This window comes from Phyllobates terribilis, unplaced genomic scaffold (genome assembly GCF_046119375.1).
Source record: "Phyllobates terribilis strain yellow unplaced genomic scaffold, ASM4611937v1 Scaffold_5__5_contigs__length_657084704, whole genome shotgun sequence".
Taxonomy (NCBI): domain Eukaryota; kingdom Metazoa; phylum Chordata; class Amphibia; order Anura; family Dendrobatidae; genus Phyllobates; species Phyllobates terribilis.
Window position 1 is genome coordinate 594067516 of NW_027362765.1, and position 20505 is coordinate 594088020.

At 47.6% G+C, this 20505-nt stretch overlaps 1 protein-coding gene across 2 annotated transcripts in view; it reads right to left on the minus strand.

Moving 5' to 3' along the window:
• LOC141273718 (mannose-binding protein-like) overlaps window positions 1–11550 on the minus strand; it is a 205594-nt gene extending 194044 nt beyond the window's left edge. The window contains exon 1 of one of the 2 annotated variants that reach the window (XM_073685990.1): window positions 11408–11550. The gene's annotated coding sequence lies outside the window, so the exon portion shown is untranslated. Of the gene's footprint in view, window positions 1–10830; window positions 11082–11407 lie in introns of those variants that run through there. The other variant, XM_073685991.1, reaches the window with a different exon arrangement.
• Between the last annotated feature and the right edge of the window lie 8955 nt (window positions 11551–20505).

Consider the following 20505-nt stretch of genomic DNA (forward strand, 5'->3'; position numbering starts at 1 on the left):
TTGTCCATGCCAGTTAACAGGTTGATATGTGATGTGCGACACTGTGGAATTCCACTCTACACATGTTGCAGTGACTGTGGCAGCAGCAACGAGCCCTGACGCAGTATGTCATAGCGTATAGCCTGGGCCAACGCAGCATGGAAGTAGGACATATCACGTTTATGGAGTTGGTATAGATTAAGGACCTCTGCACCCTTCAGCATAGTTTTGAAATGGCTACTAAGATGGTCAGTGTTGACAATGCCATCATCAGCATCACTATTCCGTACATCTAAATGCTGGTGCAGACTTTGAATAGCCTGCAGCAGTAGGTGGTGGTCCCAGAAGACGAGGAGGATGTGGAAGGGATAAGGGATAACAATGTTTCTAGTGCAATCTGGCCACTTATTTCCTGCAAAAAATCAATCACAAATATTAGGACATTTTGCACCATCACCTCGGAGCCTGGATCACCTTCCCTCCCGCACCTCAACCTCACTTTCCATCTTCGAGCCTGTCACAGAAAAAGTGACCAGACTCCTTGCTTCTTCTCAGGGGAGTAGTGTTTTTTTTAAATATCATTAATTGAGGGGGCCAATCATATAGAATCGGGGCTGGTGGGGCCCAATCATACTGAATGAGGGCCTGATGGCTGATGGCGGGTCAGTCATCCTGAATCGGGGATTGATGGGGGGCCAGTCATAATGAATAGGGGCAGGTGGCGGTCAATCATATTGAATTGGGAACTGGGGTGGAATTATACTGAATGGGGGTCTAGTGTGGGCCAATCTTATTCAATGGGGGCCAATCTTACTGAATGGGGGCTGGTTGGGGTATCTTACTGAATGGAAGGCTGCTGGGGGCCAATCATACTCAATGGAGGGCTGTTGGAGGTCAATCATTCTGAATAGGCCAATGTACTGATCAGGGAACTGTGGGGGTCATTATACTGAGTGGAGGACATTATACTCAGTGAGGGGCTGGTGGAGGCCATTATACGTACAGCAGAGCTGATGGGGGACATTCAAATGAATGAGAAGCTATGTGTACCATAATGTAATGCACACGCCCGGGCTGAGCGGCGTGTGCGTGTGATTGTAGTGATTCCACTGGACCGTGCCGGAGAGTGAATGCCTGGAGGGGCGTAACTAGGTATTCACCCGATCCGACCAGGGTCGCAAGACGGCATACGACGCCAGTGCACCAAGGAGGAACCGAGCGGAGGTACCAGGTGCTACTCCAGGACAGACCCCGGACACGGCTGTTGACCCACACAGGGGAATACAGGAACAGACTGGTAGGCTGGCACACAGACTGGTGGGAATAGGCAGGAACGACTGGTAGGCAGGCACGACTTGTATGCAGGCACGACTGGTATGCAGGCACGACTGGTATGCAGGCACGACTGGTATGCAGGCAAGCATGGCTAGAGTGCAGCCAGGGAGGCACAAGCATGTAGGAACACTGGCGGGATAGGACCCAGTACACACTGGGACTCAGGAACAGAACCACAGATGTGGCAGACAAACACAGCAGAGTGAGGCCGCCCAGAGAGGTGAGCGAGAACAGGGCAGGACAAGGCCGCCTGGAGCGTTGAGCAAGAGTAGAGCAGGACAAGGCCGCCAGGAGCGGTGAACAAAGGGTCAGAGCTGAGCGAGACTGCCGGAGCAGTGAGCAAGAGTAAAGCAGGATGAGGCCGCCTGGAGCGGTGAGCAAGAGTGGAGCAAGACTGCCGGAGCAGTGAGCAAAAGGATAAGAGCGGAGCGAGACTGCCGGAGCAGCGAGCAAAAGGGTCCGAGTGGAGCAAGGCTGCTGGAGCAGCGAGCAAGGAGTCAGAGCAGGCTAGAACCGCCGGAGCGGTGAGCAAAGGAGTCAGAGCAGGCTAGAACTGCCGGAGCGGTGAGCAAAGGAGTCAGAGCAGGCTAGAACCGCCGGAGCGGTGAGCAAAGGAGTCAGAGCAGGCTAGAACCGCCGGAGCGGTGAGCAAAGGAGTCAGAGCAGGCTAGAACCGCCGGAGCGGTGAGCAAAGGAGTAGGAGCAGGCTAGAACCGCCGGAGTGGTAAGCAAGGCAGAGCAGGGGGGACAGGGCTCTGTTCACACGGAACAGACAGGAAGAGAAAGGCAGAGCCAGATACCCACAGGATACTTGCAGTGAAGTAGCGAGTGGACCACAAACTCACAAACGGGAGTACAGAGACAACAAGCAGGAGTTAGGTACGAGTTCAGACTCTGCAGAAAAAGGAAGGGAACGGACATAGAGGCAAAACAGGTAAAGGATAGGAAAGAGTTCAGACTGGAACTGAGTGTACGGAGGAGACCGACACTGCAGCGGGATACAGGAGCGGGTCTGGGAATACGGCCCCCAGAGAGGCGGGACGAACAGGCTAGGAGCGTGTTCAGATAGGACAGACACGATACAGGAACTGGTCTAGGAAATCGGCCCCTAGAAGGCGGGAGGAACAGGCTAGGAGCGAGTTCAGACAGGCCTGGAAATACAGCCTCCAGGATAGGCAGACAAGAGAACACAGACAGGACTCAGTTCAGACACGGGAACTGATACCGCAAGGCAGGAGACATAGACAGGACTCAGTTCAGACACGGGAACTGATACCGCAAGGCAGGAGACATAGACAGGACTCAGTTCAGACACGGGAACTGATACCGCAAGGCAGGAGACATAGACAGGACTCAGTTCAGACACGGGAACTGATACCGCAAGGCAGGACTCAGCTCAGACACGGGAACTGATACCGCAAGGCAGGAGACATAGACAGGACTCAGTTCAGACACGGGAACTGATACCGCAAGGCAGGAGACATAGACAGGACTCAGTTCAGACACGGGAACTGATACCGCAAAGCAGGAGACAAAGAACGGGACCTGGCACCTTCAGAGTGCAAGCACACACTGAATGAAACACTATGCTCAGGCAGGGATAGATTAGAGCAGCTGAGCTATATACCAGGTGACAGACAGCAATAGGCTGAGGACGCACAAGGGGTGTGACCCACAGCAGGTACAAAAAGCAGGAAGTGATCGGGCGCCGCCCTTAAGCAGCAGAAACAGACACAAACAGACAGCATGGAGGGAAGCCAGAGAGACATTCTGGACAGGAGATCAAGTGCGCGCTCTTGCACAGTGGGAGATGGACCACTATGCAAGGACGCCACCAGGTATGTTACAGTACCCCCCCCTTACGCCCCCTCTTCTTCAGGCCTGCCAGGATCTTCCGCAGGGAATTCGAGGGCCAATTCTTCACTTCGAAGAGATCACTTCCACTGTCCACCAGAAAAACTGGTCTCCTCTGGGTAGCTAGGATGCTACCTCCCATCCAGCCATCCTCAGCAACAGACGAAATGGGTGGAGTACCAGGAACAGCACACAAGGAAGTCTCTCTCCACATATTTTCAGGTGGCACCCCAGAGGGTACAGGAGACAACTGGAAGTCCTCCACCGGGTTGGAGGGGGACAGAGACTTGGGGGTAATCTCTGCTTTGAGGTACATCTTGCCAAGCTCACAGGAAGAAATAGACGGGTTATCAGGTACATAATGAGGAAAAGTCACTGTCTCTTTGTTATCTGGTGGTACCCCGGAGGATTCAGGAAACAACTGGAGGTCCTCCGCCGGGTCAGAAGAGTGCAGAGGCTCAGAGAAAACATCTGCTTCAGAGTACACTAGGTCGGACTCACTGGACGAAGCAGGCGAGGTATCGGGTACCGAGTATAGGAAAGTCTCTGTCCATTCACCACCAGGTGGCACCCCGAAGGGTTCTGGAGACAACTGGCGGTCCTCCGCCTGGTCAGAGGGGTGTAGAGACTCACGGGTAACCTCTGCTTCAGAGTACACTAGGTCAGACTCACTGGACGAAGCAAGCGAGGTATCAGATCCAGGATATAGGAAAGTCTCTGTCCATTCACCACCAGGTGGCACCCCGAAGGGTTCTGGAGACAACTGGAGGTCCTCCGCCTGGTCAGAGGGGTATAGAGACTCGGGAGTAACCACTGCTTCGGAGTACACTAGGTTGGACTCAGTGGACGAAGCGAGCGAGGTATCAGGTACAGAGTATAGGAGAGTCTCTGTCCTTTCGCTACCAGGTTGCACCCCGAAGGGTTATGGAGACAACTGGAGGTCCTCCGCCTGGTCGGAGGGGTGTAGAGACTCGGGAGTAACCTCTGCTTCGGAGTACACTAGGTTGGACTCACTGGACGAAGCGAGCGAGGTATCAGGTACAGAGTATAGGAGAGTCTCTGTCCTTTCGCTACCAGGTAGCACCCCGAAGGGTTCAGGAGACAACTGGAGGTCCTCCGCCTGGTCGGAGGGGTGTAGAGACTCCGGGGTAACTACCACTTTGGGGTACCCATTGTCAGGCTCACAGGACGAAGCGGACAAAGTATCGAGTACCGGGTGTAGAGAAGTCTCTCTCCATTTGTCATCGAGTGGTATCCCGGAGGATTCAGGAGGCAACAGGGGGTCCTCCGCCAGGTAGTAGAGGTGCACAGACTCTGAGGTAACCACAGCTTGGGAGCATCCTTGGACATGCACACCGGTTAAAGTGGGTGAAGCATCTGATGCCGGGTGCAGGAAGTTCTCCTGTGTGGAGTCTGGATGGGCAGAAGTCTCTTCGGGCAGGAGAACTGGTGCACTACCCACGCACATTACCCGTTGGGGCTTCTCCGGGATACAGGGAGATGAAGCTTCAGTAGGGACTTCAAGGTTGGGGTCAGGAGGTCTCAGGGAGGAAAGACCCTGGCGTGACGGCTTGCCTCTACGTCTAGCACGTCTGGACTGCCTCTTGAGGTTGGGAGAAGTATTCCGGAAAGCGTAGTCACCCTGTGAGGATTCTGGGTGGGCAGTAGTCTCATTGGGCTGGAGGACTATTGCGCTACCCACACACATTACCCATTGGGGCTGCTCCGGGATATTGGGAAGTGAAGCTTCAGCAGAAGCCTCCGGGTTAGGATCATCGAAGACCATTAGAAAGGCCACCAGGAAGGCCATTAGGTCCAGGAGGATCGGATCCTGTGTTTCATATAGGGGGTTGATCCATTCCAAGGCATCACCCGCCAGGTAAGACATAATGAATGCCACCTTAACCCGATCGGTGGGAAAACATAGAGGGTAGAACTTGAAGTGTAGCATACATTGCTCCACAAATGCACGACTTTGTCTTGGATCCCCATAATAACGTAGCGGATCCGCAGGAACGAGAGCAGATAGATCCATCTGGACGGGTGCGTAATTCGCCTGGAACTCAGCTAAAGGGAAAAAAAAAATTATTTATTTATTTTAATGCATGTATTCGCTGGAAAACTTCTCAGAGAGCGAAGGCCGTGGGGCTCAACGGGAACCATGGCCTGAGCATGCTGTAATGCACACGCCCGGGCTGAGCGGCGTGTGCGTGTGATTGTAGTGATTCCACTGGACCGTGCCGGAGAGTGAATGCCTGGAGGGGCGTAACTAGGTATTCACCCGATCCGACCAGGGTCGCACGACGGCATACGACGCCAGTGCACCAAGGAGGAACCGAGCGGAGGGACCAGGTGCTACTCCAGGACAGACCCCGGACACGGCTGTTGACCCACACAGGGGAATACAGGAACAGACTGGTAGGCTGGCACAAAGACTGGTGGGAATAGGCAGGAACGACTGGTATGCAGGCACGACTGGTATGCAGGCACGACTGGTATGCAGACAAGCACGGCTAGAGTGCAGCCAGGGAGGCACTAGCATGTAGGAACACTGGCGGGATAGGATCCAGTACACACTGTGACTCAGGAACAGAACCACAGATGTGGCGGACAAACACAGCAGAGTGAGGCCGCCCAGAGAGGTGAGCGAGAACAGGGCAGGACAAGGCCGCCTGGAGCGGTGAGCAAGAGTAGAGCAGGACAAGGCCACCAGGAGCGGTGAACAAAGGGTCAGAGCTGAGCGAGACTGCCGGAGCAGTGAGCAAGAGTAAAGCAGGACGAGGCCGCCTGGAGCGGTGAGCAAGAGTGGAGCAAGACTGCCGGAGCAGTGAGCAAAAGAATAAGAGCGGAGCGAGACTGCCGGAGCAGCGAGCAAAAGGGTCCGAGCAGAGCAAGGCTGCTGGAGCAGCGAGCAAGGAGTCAGAGCAGGCTAGAACCGCCGGAGCGGTGAGCAAAGGAGTCAGAGCAGGCTAGAACCGTCGGAGCGGTGAGCAAAGGAGTCAGAGCAGGCTAGAACCGCCAGAGCGGTGAGCAAAGCAGTCAGAGCAGGCTAGAACCGCCGGAGCGGTGAGCAAAGGAGTCAGAGCAGGCTAGAACCGCCGGAGCGGTGAGCAAAGGAGTCAGAGCAGGCTAGAACCGCCGGAGCGGTGAGCAAAGGAGTAGGAGCAGGCTAGAACCGCCGGAGCGGTAAGCAAGGCAGAGCAGGGGGGACAGGGCTCTGTTCACACGGAACAGACAGGAAGAGAAAGGCAGAGCCAGATACCCACAGGATACTTGCAGTGAAGTAGCGAGTGGACCACAAACTCACAAACGGGAGTACAGAGACAACAAGCAGGAGTTAGGTACGAGTTCAGACTCTGCAGAAAAAGGAAGGGAACGGACATAGAGGCAAAACAGGTAAAGGATAGGAAAGAGTTCAGACTGGAACTGAGTGTACGGAGGAGACCGACACTGCAGCGGGATACAGGAGCGGGTCTGGGAATACGGCCCCCAGAGAGGCGGGACGAACAGGCTAGGAGCGTGTTCAGACAGGACAGACAAGATACAGGAACGGGTCTAGGTAATCGGCCCCTAGAAGGCGGGAGGAACAGGCTAGGAGCGAGTTCAGACAGGCCTGGAAATACAGCCTCCAGGATAGGCAGACAAGAGAACACAGACAGGACTCAGTTCAGACACGGGAACTGATACCGCAAGGCAGGAGACATAGACAGGACTCAGTTCAGACACGGGAACTGATACCGCAAGGCAGGAGACATAGACAGGACTCAGTTCAGACACGGGAACTGATACCGCAAGGCAGGACTCAGCTCAGACACGGGAACTGATACCGCAAGGCAGGAGACATAGACAGGACTCAGTTCAGACACGGGAACTGATACCGCAAGGCAGGAGACATAGACAGGACTCAGTTCAGACACGGGAACTGATACCGCAAAGCAGGAGACAAAGAACGGGACCTGGCACCTTCAGACTGCAAGCACACACTGAATGAAACACTATGCTCAGGCAGGGATTGATTGGAGCAGCTGAGCTATATACCAGGTGACAGACAGCAATAGGCTGAGGACGCACAAGGGGTGTGACACACAGCAGGTACAAAAAGCAGGAAGTGATCGGGCGCCGCCCTTAAGCAGCAGAAACAGACACAAACAGACAGCATGGAGGGAAGCCAGAGAGACATTCTGGACAGGAGATCAAGTGCGCGCTCTTGCACAGTGGGAGATGGACCACTATGCAAGGACGCCGCCAGGTATGTTACACATAATACTGTTTGAGGAGCTGTGAGAGACTGTGAGGGCCCTGATAGTGATCTGGGAACTTTGAAGGCCTCCACATTTAGTGCTGTGATAACCCTAATAATGTGTAAGGGTCTGTTTGCATCCTTATTCTGAGTGGTGGGCTGTGGGACCATCACACTGAGTGGACAGTTGTAGAGGACATTATCTTGTGCAAAGGGCTGTGGGGGCCATGATGTTAAGTGGGGAGCTATGGGGACCCTCAAACTATGTGAGGGGCTGTGGAGGCCCTCATATTGTATTAGGGACTGTGGGAACCTTACACTGATTAGGAAGCTGGAGGGGCACCTCATACTGTGTGGGGCCCATGATGCTGTCATGGGTGTGTCAGAAGTGACAGACAGTCACCCTGCAGTGGGTTGCAGGAGATATCTATGTTTGGCATTGCAGACACCTTTTTAGAGGCTGTCTCTAGGACCCAGTTTCTACCTTCCTCTGGCTAATTAACACCCTGGTCTGTGTGTAAAAATACCTGCTGTGTTCCAGAGGGCGATATTCATTACTCCTTGTGAATAAACGGCATCAGGGAGACCCCGCAGAACCTCTCTATGGCCACTACTTGTGATGGATCCACACCCCCCATCCGCCTGACATCACACTACGCCAGACGGAGCGCATGATACGGATCTACCCTTTGCACCAACGTGACGTTCCGCACCCCCCTCAAGGACACGTAAGGTCAGATTGGTACGGTTCTACACAGTCACCTCCTGTCAACACAGATATAAAGAAGCACCAGGGAGTGAGCAAAGGTGGCCCACTCAGACACTGACGTGGCACCACACTTGTTCACATCCCATGACAGGCTGAGAGGCTCTTTCACTGGCTCCAGAGAAACAGAGCCTTGTCGGCATGGTAGAGCTGCCACCAGTTTCTATTTGATAAAACGGACTAATATTGGGCTAGAAACCAGTCCGGTAGCGTGTTCGTTGGACCGAACAACAGACGTAAGGTTCGTGGATCGAGATAAAAGAACAGGCCAAGGTTAAATTATATATTTAATCGCCGTAAGGGCACACTAAATAATATACTATATACATTAGGGATATACATACACAGTGATCAGAGTTACAAATACAAAAGTATGGTACAACAAGTATAAGCAGAACTTAAGAGTCAATTACCAGTTTATATGGAAAGGCCTGGCTTGTGGGGGAGGGCGGCCACATGGGAGGTTGTGGGCCCTGGCTTGGTGGATGGACTTTTCCCACACATCTTGATGTCAAGACCTCCCCAGGAAAAAGACAATAGGCTCTAGCTATTGAGACTCTCTGGGTCACGCTCAATCTGGCCTCGTGGCTACACCCAATCTCCTCCCCTGGTCTAAATGGACTAAAATGGGCTATACATCCTTACTGGACTGTCCTAGGGAGCCGGTTCTGGTGTCATCGGATCCAGACGGACCCCTGCTATGTGTGAATACCAGCACCGGGGTCCTAGGGGCCCCTGAAAGGCTGTGCTGGGTATATACTTTTCCTTACGTGCTGGACTATGTTTAAAACTAGGGTTACATTCCCATACCCTCAGATTTCCCACATTCTATTTTGTGTATAACTGAGATGAATCGTTTTCCGATAACTCACTGTTGAATTATGTTTCTTGAACAAAGAAGCACATGGCATTGAGGGAGGGAGGGACAAATCCTGTGCAGCTGCTGTGAGGGATCTCACTCTTCACTTCTCAACCCCCTCCTTTGCAAGCTGCAGTGTCGAATTTGCATATGTAGAGCTCTGTAAAACCCGCCTGTCAGTGCACAGTGATCTACAGGGGATTACCTTTAATATGTTCAAACTCCTTGTGAAGGCTTTAGCAAGAGCAGTACTTCTTTGTCTCTGGTGCCTAAGGATGTGTGCGGATTTGTCTGAAGTTGTCTAAAGCTAAGCTATTTCCCCCTGTTTGTACTCCCTTGTTGTCTTTAGTATTCAGTGGGGATCGACTAGTGCTCATCTCCTCAGTTCCACAGCCTTAGTCACTGCCAGAGAAAGACAGGGGGAGGAACGCTTGCTGCAATTGGTGAAGAGCCAATACAGGGATGTTATGGGCGAACCAGGGTGATATTCAATCAGCCAGGAGGTCTCCACTCCCCCCTTTCCCTAGAGTCTGGGCTTCCTTTCCCTCTTCCTTTTGTGTTGCACTAAGTCTTTCACACACCTTGCATGACAGATACTGTATGTGTGTGGGGCATGGAGGATAAAGATGTCATACTATAGTGGCACACTTTAGGGGCATCATGCTATGTGGATATTATACTGTGTTGCTGTCATTCTGGAGTCATCACATTCATACTGTACGTGTTTGATGAAACTGTGGGAGGGGGATATTTATTGTGGGATATCAGAAACAGTGTGTGTGGGTGAGGACATTTTAGGAAGCATCATACTCTATATTGCCCATAAAAGGGGTATATCTGGTGAGAACAGCAATTTTGCAAGTCAAAAATAAGAAACGTGTGTATGAGACTACAGGATTCTCATTCACTTTGCGGACATCAGGAAACCCTTCAAATTTGGTGACAAATCTGTGCAGAAACAACTGAGACAAAAAAGCGACAAATCTGCAATATGTGAACAGGCCATAAGAGTATGAATAGGGGCATAGTTACTGTGTATGTGCCACAATACAATACATATCCTTCTCCTGTTTTATAAAAGATGGGCTTTATATGTACGCCACTGATCCTTTATCTATCCTTTTCCTGTGCTCTCTGAATGCTACTATCCCTACAAGTACACAAATAAAATGGCGTTATTTGGCCGGCCCCTATGCTATATACCTCCTGTAATAGTCCCCCATATTGGCTGTGCTGCACCATGTAATTGGATTGCAATAGGGCATTAAAGTAAAGCCCACACTGCCACGCTAGATGCCATTAGCATGCTCCCTGAGAGTGCAGCATGCGCCACAGCATCTAAGGTTTTTGATAGAGGAAGGGAACCACTGTTGTTCTCATCAAGAAATAGCCATGTCAGCTGAGGGCTTAACAAAAGCTTCTATGCCAATCATTTATATTTCATATTTAGAATAAACATACAATAGAAAACATTGCAAAGCATTATGTAAATGTGAAGCGATCCGTGCTTCAAATCCCCTAGTGGTAATCATGCAAAATACAAACACAATGGAAGAATTGTTTTTTCTTTCATGCCCACTCCCCAAAAATTTATAAAAGCTAAATAATAGGTTGTACCTATGTACCCCGACATAGTGGCATTAACTCATCTTACAAAAATAAGCCTTAATAAAGATACATTGATGGAAAAAAATAAAAAATAACAGCTCTTGGAATGCAAGAATGAAAAAAACAATTGATTTGTTCTGAAAGTGTAAAATGAAATTATTTAAGTAAATGTACACTAAATTTACTTACATTAGAAGAAAAGTGGACAGATGGATCTTTGCTGCGCTGTCGAAGACAGCAATGGATTATGCTGGTGTAAATGGTGGAAGTATCCAGGAGGCAAGAATAGTAGATAGCGTCTTTTTATTGTCAACGCATCGACAGACTCTCTACTTTTCATCTACTGGACATCCCTACTTGTGTCTGCAGCAGCCGGTTCTTCTGTGCTCAGACAGTGTTGTGGCTTACACAACCTTTCCAGTTGAGCACATTCCTGCACTCCTTTTTTCATTACTATCGGATAAGTCCCGATTGTTTTTCAGTGTTTCCTTTGCAAATTTACTTACTACATTGTATTCTGATTATGTACAAAATATTTATGCAATATCAAATGAATTCAAATTACATACAGTAATATTTTCATGATGACACTCTTAAATGTTTTTTTACTCACCAGAAAACAAGCATGAAAAAAGGTAAATAAATACTTATTTTAAGCATATGTTTTAAAACTTAAAAAAACATAAATTGTCCATATGGTCCTCAGTGTAAGACCACATCATATATTTTTTTTAATACAGTCTTATCCTAAATGTCCTTATACTACCTTTAAATGGTCCATATGGTCCTCAGTGTAAGCCCACATCATATATATTTTTTGAATACAGTCTTATCCTAAATGTCCTTATACTACCTTTAACAATACCAAGACAAAAAAAAGTACAGATGAATTTCTACTAGCTACTTACATGAATTGTTTGTTTTTACAATGTATATTTGCACTTCCAAAGTTAACAAGAGTTGAACTTTGCCTTTGAATACTTTACTCTTGCTTGGAGAGCAAAGGCTGTGTATTAGTAAAAAACAAAATAATACTCTAATGAATCTTTTGAATTCATACAACATAAGCTAGACAGTTATATACAATACACAGTATATATATATATATATATATATATATATATATATATATATATACCGTATATACTCGAGTATAAGCCGACCCGAGTCTAAGCCAAGGTACCTAATTTTACCACAAAAAACTGGGAAAACTTATTGACTCGAGTATAAGCCTGGGGTGGGAAATGAAGCAGCTGCTGGTAAATTTCCCCATCTTGGTACTCATTGCTCCCTCATCACCAATCCTGGTATGCATTGCTCCTTCATCCCCAATCCTGGTATACATGGCCTCCTCATCCCTCAATACTAGTATACAATCCCAACCCCAAAAAGAGAACAACCGAACAAAAATAGACCAAAAGTAAACGGATACATAAAAAACCTTTATTAAATCATGGTTTGGCCACGGGTGGCACTGCATAGAGAGGCACTCACATAAGTCTGGTACATTAATAAGAGCAAGAGAATATCGTATACATATACATATATTAGTGTAATAACTGGTCATAAAGTGCATATACAGTCAGACAAAAAAATATATATATATCCTGCATATCTAAGGTGCATAGTAAATATCATAAGTAGAAAAATCATAAGTAGAGATGAGCGTTGTTCTACTCGAACTGTTCGCCAATCTCAAATTCGAGCTGTTTTGGGCGGTGTTCGAGCCGTTCGGCGAACACGAACAATTTGAGAAAAATTCGGCTGTTCGAGGTTATGTTCGATAACTGTTCGTGCACCAAAATCATAACTGGATTTTTTCTCAGTAATGATGAAAATTAATGTTAATACGCAGTTGAGTGTACAGCGGGGCGGGGGGAGGGGCAGGGGATGGATCTCTGCAGGAACAATGAAGATCTCCATTTTGTTTTCTCTTTCCCGCATTTGCAGTGGGGAGGTGCAATCTGTCAGCCTATCAGCAGCGCACACACGGAGCGAAGTGCTTTTTTTCACACAAGCAAGGGCATGTGTCATTGGCAGTGTATGTCACATGTCCTTGCCCTATAAGACCAAGCCATTTTCCCCGTCGCCACCATTTTCTCACTGCTGCAGCTGCGTGTTAGACGGCACCGCTGTTGCTGTGTGCGCTATACCTTGTTAATTTCAAGCCAATTTTCGCACAAATATACAGATAGCTTGGGAGTAGGGAATAGTTGTGATTGCAGTCCTTTTAAGGACTAGGTTACAGCATTTCCTACGACTTTTATCAGGGAGGTCTGTGCTCTTAAATAGATAGGTTGTGGGAGTAAAGACTAATTGTAATTGGAGTCCTTTTCAGGACTAGGTTACATCAGTTCCTATCAGTTTTTGCCAGGCAGGTCTGTGCCAGTGCTGTGCAAGTTTTTTTCACAGCATTTGGCTGAATCTAGCAAAGCTAATCCTTTTTGGCCTATTGCAGAGTGTGTTAGTCAGTGGAGTAGCCTATCTGTGCTGCAAGATATACCACCTGTGTATAGAATACCAATTTTTTTACTGCACCTAGTGAAGTAAAATCTTTTGGGCATAGTATCATTCTATTAGTCCATCTATACTGACCTCCATCAGGTTGCAAATTAAAACTAATTTTTATCTGCATCTACAGTACCTCTGAAAAAATATTTGGGCTTCTAGCTGTGTGTGGGACTTGTTGTATTAGTCCATCTATACTGACCTCCATCAGGTTGCAAACTGAATATATTTTTTTCTGCATCTACCTCTGAAAAAATATTTGGGCTTCTAGCTGTGTGTGGGTCTTGTTCTATTAATCCATCTATACTGACCTCCATCAGGTTGCAAACTGAATATAATTTTTTTCTGCATCTAGCTCTGAAAAAATATTTGGCCTTCTAGCAGTGTGTCGGACTTTCTCTATTAGTCCATCTATACTGACCTCCATCAGGTTGCAAATTAAAAATAATTTGTATCTGCATCTACAGTACCTCTGAAAAAATATTTGGGCTTCTAGCTGTGTGTGGGACTTGTTGTATTAGTCCATCTATACTGACCTCCATCAGGTTGCAAATTAAAAATAATTTTTATCTGCATCTACAGTACCTCTGAAAAAATATTTGGGCTTCTAGCTGTGTGTGGGACTTGTTGTATTAGTCCATCTATACTGACCTCCATCAGGTTGCAAATTAAAAATAATTTGTATCTGCATTTACAGTACCTCTGAAAAAATATTTGGGCTTCTAGCTGTGTGTGGGACTTGTTGTATTAGTCCATCTATACTGACCTCCATCAGGTTGCAAACTGAATATATTTTTTTCTGCATCTACCTCTGAAAAAATATTTGGGCTTCTAGCTGTGTGTGGGTCTTGTTCTATTAATCCATCTATACTGACCTCCATCAGGTTGCAAACTGAATATAATTTTTTTCTGCATCTAGCTCTGAAAAAATATTTGGCCTTCTAGCAGTGTGTCGGACTTTCTCTATTAGTCCATCTATACTGACCTCCATCAGGTTGCAAATTAAAAATAATTTGTATCTGCATCTTTAGTACCTCTGAAAAAATATTTGGGCTTCTAGCTGTGTGTGGGACTTGTTGTATTAGTCCATCTATACTGACCTCCATCAGGTTGCAAACTGAATATATTTTTTTCTGCATCTACCTCTGAAAAAATATTTGGGCTTCTAGCTGTGTGTGGGACTTGTTGTATTAGTCCATCTATACTGACCTCCATCAGGTTGCAAACTGAATATATTTTTTTCTGCATCTACCTCTGAAAAAATATTTGGGCTTCTAGCTGTGTGTGGGACTTGTTGTATTAGTCCATCTATACTGACCTCCATCAGGTTGCAAATTAAAAATAATTTGTATCTGCATCTACAGTACCTCTGAAAAAATATTTGGGCTTCTAGCTGTGTGTGGGACTTGTCGTATTAGTCCATCTATACTGACCTCCATCAGGTTGCAAACTGAATATATTTTTTTCTGCATCTACCTCTGAAAAAATATTGGGCTTCTAGCTGTGTGTGGGTCTTGTTCTATTAATCCATCTATACAGACCTCCATCAGGTTGCAAACTGAATATAATTTTTTTCTGCATCTACCTCTGAAAAAATATTTGGCCTTGTAGCAGTGTGTCGGACTTTCTCTATTAGTCCATCTATACTGACCTCCATCAGGTTGCAAATTAAAAATAATTTTTATCTGCATCTACAGTACCTCTGAAAAAATATTTGGGCTTCTAGCTGTGTGTGGGACTTGTTGTATTAGTCCATCTATACTGACCTCCATCAGGTTGCAAATTAAAAATAATTTTTATCTGCATCTACAGTACCTCTGAAAAAATATTTGGGCTTCTAGCTGTGTGTGGGACTTGTTGTATTAGTCCATCTATACTGACCTCCATCAGGTTGCAAACTGAATATATTTTTTTCTGCATCTACCTCTGAAAAAATATTGGGCTTCTAGCTGTGTGTGGGTCTTGTTCTATTAATCCATCTATATAGACCTCCATCAGGTTGCAAACTGAATATAATTTTTTTCTGCATCTACCTCTGAAAAAATATTTGGCCTTGTAGCAGTGTGTCGGACTTTCTCTATTAGTCCATCTATACTGACCTCCATCAGGTTGCAAATTAAAAATATTTTTTATCTGCATCTACAGTACCTCTGAAAAAATATTTGGGCTTCTAGCTGTGTGTGGGACTTGTTGTATTAGTCCATCTATACTGACCTCCATCAGGTTGCAAACTGAATATATTTTTTCTGCATCTACCTCTGAAAAAATATTGGGCTTCTAGCTGTGTGTGGGTCTTGTTCTATTAATCCATCTATACAGACCTCCATCAGGTTGCAAACTGAATATAATTTTTTTCTGCATCTACCTCTGAAAAAATATTTGGCCTTGTAGCAGTGTGTCGGACATTCTCTATTAGTCCATCTATACTGACCTCCATCAGGTTGCAAACTGAATATATTTTTTTCTGCATCTAACCCAGCCAATAGTTTTGGCCTAATACCACAGTTTGGCCACTCAGCTCTGCTCGGTTACCATCCATTGTTGTTTTGTGCAAACAACTCCAGAGTTGTGAATTAGTTAACCACCAAAATGAGTGGAAAAAGGCCTGCTGCTGGTGGAAAGGGGAATAGGCGTGTTGGGAAGGGGAAAAAAGGTTGTGTCCGTGGGGTAGGTGTTAAAGCAACAGTAACATCTGCAGAAGAAAGACCATCTTCCAGCCAAACTAAAATGTCTACTTCTTTTAGCGGACAATGTGATAAGATCCCTTTCTTACGGCCACGCCAATCGCTACAAATTCCAGATGAGGCACAAAAACAGCAGGTGCTTCAACGGATATCAAGTGCTCCTTTAAGTGGGCTCTCCTCCACATCAACTTCAACATCACAAATACTCCAGTCCTCAAAGGTGTCACCCAAATCGCACTTGCTTCCTCACAGCTCCCAAATCTCCAGCTGCCGGTCTGAGTATGAGGTAGAACAGATGGTTGAGTCTGCAGAGCTGTTTACTCATACTATAGCCTGGGAATCAGAGGTCGACTCCAGCGCTTCTGTGAATCCAGACGAGGAAATGATCTGCACTGATGCCCAGAATCTTTATGAGTCGGATCCAGGACCAGACGCAGAAGGTTCTGACCATAATGTAGACCCTCATTCCCAAACTGTAACTCCTGTTGGTGGAGACAATGAGGAAGACGATGATAAGACTCAAATACCTGATTGGAGCGACAACTTTAGTTTTTTGTCAGGGCAGGAACAGGTTGGCTCTGAGGACGACGGGTGTGATAACACACAGGGTGATGATGATGAGGTTGGAGATCCCACTTACTGTCAACCCACAGTCAGCCAAGAGATGAGGTCAGCAGAGGAGGTGGAGGAAGATGCTATTGACGACGAGGTCAGGTTGCGCCTTCCTGGACAGAGACGTAGTACTGGAAGCACGTCAACAACTGAATCCTCAAACACAACTCTGCCTCTCACCACAAGTCGTGGTGGCTCTTCAGGTCGCATGGGTGCTAAGCCTTGCATAGCCTGGGCATTTTTTCAGATCGATAAAGATGACCCAACTCGTGTTATCTGTAACATTTGTCAGCAAAAGCTAAGTAGAGGCCAAAAAATACATAGTTTGAGTACTTCATGCATGAACCGGCACATGGACATGAAGCATAAGTTGCAGTGGGAAGCTCAGTGTGCTACAATGCGGCCTAGCCGGCCGGGCCAACCACCGTCTGCCATATCTTGTGCATCCGCGGCCTCTTCATCCTCTGTGACTGGGGGGACAGCAGTCACACCTGTTTTGGGGCGCAGACCTGCCACCTCTTTACCCGCAACAGCCAGCGTGATTGGCAGGTCATCATTTTCTTTGGAGGTGGTAACAGCAGCTGGTGTTGAGCGCTGTCTGACATCGATAGCACCACCTTTGGATCAAGGCAACCTAACATGTCCGCCTGCATCTTCCTCACAGACCGGCAGTTTGCCAGGGACACCCTTATCAACCCCGTCTAAGCACAATAGCCAGCCCTCGGACCCTCAGATGTGGACAAGTAAAAGACCATTTCCTCCTAGCCATGAGAAAGCTAAGAGGTTGAATTTCACCATCTGCAAGCTCTTGGCTACAGAAATGCTGCCTTTCCGCCTGGTGGACACAGAGGATTTTCGAGACCTTATGTCCGTCGCAGTGCCCTAGTACCAGATGCCCAGTCGGCACTACTTCTCAAAGAAAGGTGTGCCTGCGCTCCACCAGCATGTCGCACACAACATCACCGCTTCTTTGAGAAACTCTGTGTGTGACAGGGTGCATTTCACCACAGACACTTGGACGAGTAGGCATGGACAGGGGCGTTATATGTCGCTGACTGGGCACTGGGTAACTATGGTGACAGCAGGACAAGGGGCTGCTGTCCAAGTCTTGCCGTCCCCACGAGTTGTGCGTCAATCCTCTTTATGTCAAAGTTCCTCCACTGCTTCTGCCTCCTCAACCTCCTCTCGGTCTTCCACCTACACCCAAAGCCTGTCTGGTCATGCCACAAGCGTTCTAACTGCGCAGAAGGGATCCTGCACACCTCCTTACTATGCTGGCAGTAGGGCTCAACGTCATCAGGCAGTTTTTACATTGAAATGTCTGGGAAATGTGAGTCACACAGCTGAGGAGATGTGGTCAGCTCTGGAGAACCAATTTCATGAATGGTTGTCTCCACTGGACCTGAAACCAGGGAAGGCCGTGTGCGACAATGCTGCAAACCTGGGTGCTGCCCTTCGCCGGGGCAATGTCACACACGTGCCTTGTATGGCTCACGTGTTGAACCTGGTTGTCCAGCAATTTTTAGCCCACTATCCCAGACTAGATGGCCTTCTGCAGAGGGCACGGTCGCTGTGTGCTCACTTCCGCCGTTCGCATCCCGCAGCTCAGCGACTTACATCTCTACAGAAGTCGTTGGGCCTGCCACTTCACCGGCTAAAATGCGATGTGCCTACCCGGTGGAATTCAACTCTGCACATGTTGCAGCGACTGTGGCAGCACCGACAAGCCCTGGTGCAATACGTTCTGACGTATAGCCTGGGCCAACGAGATTCAGAGGTGGGGCAAATCACGCTGGAGGAGTGGTCTCAGATCAGGGACCTATGCACCCTTCTGCACAGTTTTGAAATGGCGACGAAGATGTTTAGTGCTGACGATGCCATTATCAGCATGACTATTCCGGTGATTTACATGCTGGAGCACATGTTAAACAGAATTCGGAGTCAGGTGGTGGCACAAGAGGAGGTGGAGGAAGTAGAGGAGGAGGAGTTGTATGCGGAAGGGCTAACATCTGCAAGGTCCAGACGGTCGGCAGCACCAAGGCGGCAGGCATGTGAGGGTGGGGGAGATGGTTTTACCAGGGCGCATGGTAGCAGCCAAACTAGTGAGGAAGGTGCAGGAGCCCAGGAAGAAGTGGAGGACGAACTGATGGAAGACTCATCAGATGAGGGAGACCTTGATCACATTTCTGTTGTGCGAGGTTGGGGGGAGAGGACAGAGGAAGGAAGCATGATTGTTACCTCGCCACCAACACAACAGGGACTTGGTGCTCCTGGATGCGCAACACACATGAGTGCCTTCTTGCTGCACTACCTGCAACATGACCCTCGAATTGTGAGAATTAGAAATAATCCTGACTACTGGGTTGCCACACTGTTAGATCCCCGGTACAAAAGTAAATTTGCAGAAATTATTCCTGCCATAGAAAGGGATGCACGCATGCAGGAGTATCAGCAGAGACTGTTGCAGAATCTTACATGTGCTTTTCCACAAAATACCAGTGGTGCACGTAGTGAATCTCACAGTTCCAACTTGCCAACCGTGGGACCGTCAAGTGTTCAGCACTCAAACCGTAACAGAACCACAGTATCTGGTGGTAACATCAATTTTGCGGAATCATTTCACCACTTTTTTAGCCCATCCTTTGCAAGGCCACAGGAGACAAGAAGTCTGACACATAGTCAACGCCTAGAGACGATGGTACAGGAGTATCTCCAAGTAAACATTGAAGCCACGACTGTGTCATTGGACCCTTGCTCTTTTTGGGCTTCCAATCTGGATAAATGGCCGGAGCTAGCCACTTACGCCTTGGAGATCTTGTCATGCCCCGCAGCCAGCGTTCTGTCTGAACGTGTGTTCAGCGCTGCTGGTGGTGTGCTGACAGATAAGCGCACGCGGCTCTCCACTGATAATGTAGACAGACTCACGTTCATAAAGATGAACAAATCATGGATCCGAAACGACTTTTCTACCCCTGTGTCATCCTGGGGAGAGTAAAAGCTTGATGATTGGTTAAAATCACCCTACCAACCGTTTTAAGCTTTCAAATTACTAATCATGTTTATCTGTATCTTGACTGGAAAATAATTTGGGCATTGTAGCAGTGTGCAGCACTGATCCTATTAGGCCATCTATAATAAGCTCCTCCAGATTTAAAATTAAAAATAATTTTTAGCTGCATCTAGCCCGGAAAATAATTTTGGGGCTCCGAGATGCGCAAGACACATAAGTGCCTTCTTGCTGCACTACCTGCAGCATGACCCTCATATTGTCAGAATTCGAAGTAATCATGACTACTGGGTTGCCACACTCTTAGATCCCCCAAACTTTTCGATCAACCTTTTCATTTTAATAAAGACCAAAAAAATGGTCATTTTTGAAATTATAAGCATTAGCAGGTTGTTAGAAACTGAAATCAAACAGTTTTCAACTCAAAACTTTATTCTAGGTGATGTTACATTTTCACATAGGACCCCTTGTTCGAAAGGAGCTTCTGAACTCTCTCGTCCATTGAATTTGTCAGGTTTTGGATGGTTTCTGCTTCAATTGTTTTGCATGAGGACAGAATACCCTCCCAGAGCTGTTGCTTAGATGTGAACTGCCTCCCGCCATCATAGACACTCCTTTTAATGATGCTCCAAAGGTTCTGAATGGGGTAGAGGTCAGGGGAGCATGGGGTTCACACCATAAGTTTGTCCCCTTTTATGCCCATATCAGCCAGAGATGCAGATGTTTTATGTGCAGCATTAGATGGTGCATTATCATGCAGAAAAATGATCTTGCTGTGAAATACACGGTTCTTCTTCTTGAACCATGGCAGGAAGTGCTGTTTGAGAAAATCCACATACATTATGGAGTTCATCTTTAGCGCCTTCAGGGATCCTAAAGGGGCCGACAATCTCTCTCCCCATGATTCCAGCCCAAAACATTACTCTACCTCCTCCTTGTTGGCGCTGTAGCCGTGTTTGCGTGGGGTGTCCATCAACCAGCCATCCTCCACTCCATCCATCTGGACCATCGAGCGCTGCACGGCACTCATCCGTGAACAAAACAGTTTTGAAA